This window comes from Papilio polytes, unplaced genomic scaffold (assembly GCF_000836215.1).
Source record: "Papilio polytes unplaced genomic scaffold, Ppol_1.0 DF824213.1, whole genome shotgun sequence".
NCBI lineage: Eukaryota > Metazoa > Arthropoda > Insecta > Lepidoptera > Papilionidae > Papilio > Papilio polytes.
In genome coordinates, this window is record NW_013524991.1 from 376,284 (window position 1) to 378,579 (window position 2,296).

Consider the following 2,296-nt stretch of genomic DNA (forward strand, 5'->3'; position numbering starts at 1 on the left):
CCTGCCGCTGCTGCAGCAGCTGCGCGACCTCATCGCGGACCAGGTGCCGCTGCTCAGGATGGGTAACCGCTGCTATACTTATCTCCTCATACACAGGAAGGACTTGTACTTATAGCTTTATCCCCATCATAATTATCATCACCACCAACCATCACCATAACTTACGTATGAGGGGTTTAGAGCCTACCATAAGTTAAAGGTCATAGACGACCGCGACAACCAAGAGCGTCAGTGGTTTAAGCGCTTGATTTGTCCTACAGGTCTTGGGTTCATGTGCCAATGTGATTTTCGAATTTCATATGTATGTAATTTACCCGACGTTTTTACGGTGAAAGAAAATATCGTGACGCCTGCACTTATTAACAAAGAACACTAAGATCTAGTCACCCCTTATTAGAATAGGCTCCGAGCCCTTCAGTATATAAAATTCACAAATGACTTTGACTTTGACTAACAATTACCGTTACCAAATTTTACTTCTTTGCTATTGGTGTGTACATTTTATCCATTTCTCGTACACTTTTGTGCAATTTATTCAATCTCTTAACTAAATAACGTTAAAATATGTACTCTAAAGATTGTTATTATTCAACAATATGCTGTCTCTTTTCTGTTCTAAATAATAGAAGTTTGTGTTTACGATTTATTATATTAGTATGGAAGAATATATATGTTTTGTGTGTGTCAGGTCTGGAGGTGCACAAGGCGCGCATCGCGCCGGCGCTGCAGGGGCTGCACGAGCACATGGAGCTGTGCTTCCAGCGCGTGCAGAGCCACGTGCACCAGCGCTACGGCCGCAAGGTCGGCTTCCACTGACTCCGCCTACATAACTACCTCTTACTGATAACCTGGCTTTATAACTGTGAAAGAATTATTGAAATCGGTCACATAGTTTTTGAGTTATTTTAATATACAAAAATCCTAGTCTTTCTTCTTTATAATGGTATAGATAGTGTTAAGAACAAAATTAGTACCGTGCTATAGAATTGGCGCAACTCTAGATTATCGGCATAAACGTCACGTCCCTAGCTGACAGCTGTCAATGTCACTAGAAGTATGGATAGATTCGGCGCGCATCCTAAGTCTTGACGAGAAGTATTGCTCTAAGTTAAAGCGACAGTATCAATTAAAGAAGTTGTCAAATAATAGGTAATTCGTTCGATATGTCAGAAAGTATGTCAACTGTCAACGTAACTCCGTCAGGCGTGATTATTGGGTTTGACATCTACATTTTTGTCAAATCTATACTAATGTTATAAAGAGGTAAGGTTTGTTTTGTTATGATATTACTCAAAAACTACAGGGTCGATTTCAAAAATTATCACACTGCCAAAAAGCTACGGTATCACTGAGTAATATAACCTATATCTTTGTTGTTATTGTAATTTAACGCAGGTAGAATCGCGGGCAACAGCTAGTTTATAATTTGTTCGCGCCTTAGAAACTTTGTATTATAGTATCATTAGCTTACGCCCGCGACTCAGTCCGCGTGGAATTGAAAACAAAGTAAATAGCCTATGTGTTGTTCCAGAATATCTATATCTATGCTAAATTTCATCCAAATCCTATCAGTTTAGGCTACAAACTAACAAACATCCATCCATCTAAACTTTCGCATTTACAATATTAGTAAAATTGTAATTTTAATTTGATTATAAGGAAAATATCAATATATTACTAAAGAATACGTTTTATTAGAACTGTGAGCTGGAGACGGAGCCGGTGGAGCGGCGCCGCGCGCTACGCGACAGCATACAGACGGAGCCCGGCAGCGCCAACAACAGGATATCTGACATCTCCACGGGCTGTTCTCTATCACTGTCTCACTCTACCTTCCATTATCACTAACAAATACATTCGTAAGCGTCGCTTACTGTCTTTTAGACGTCATAATTTGTAAGGAATTTAGAGTTTAACTGTAACTTTATTGCGTTCCAGTATTCGCAAATATGTCTTTTAGTGTATATTTGTTGTACTAAATGAGACAGAGTCGCCATTTATTAGTTCTAAGTGATTTATTCCATTGTTAGATGTTATTCTATAATTATGGTCCTTCGAGCACCGATAAAAAAACTTTGAAATGCCAAGTTTGCTTTAAACGTCTTTTAAATTACTACCTGTTATTATAAAATAAATATTTGTCCCTAAATTGAAAGCAAAAGTAACGTGGAAGTTCAGAAAATCGAAATAAACTATATTAAACGATAAAATGATACTTATTATTATTTTTTTCAGTACTGCGAAGTCAAAATTCTTCAGCGCTATTAATCCATTAACAAGGTATGTGAAAGTTTTA

The 2,296-nt window shown here is 37.7% G+C and overlaps 1 long non-coding RNA gene across 1 annotated transcript; it reads left to right on the forward strand.

Annotated features, from left to right (window-relative positions):
• On the forward strand, positions 1-1,800 carry LOC106110634. The gene is made up of 3 exons (XR_001226114.1): positions 1-62; positions 689-801; positions 1,699-1,800. It is a non-coding gene; the product is annotated as an uncharacterized LOC106110634 (long non-coding RNA).
• The last annotated feature ends 496 nt before the right edge of the window (positions 1,801-2,296 follow it).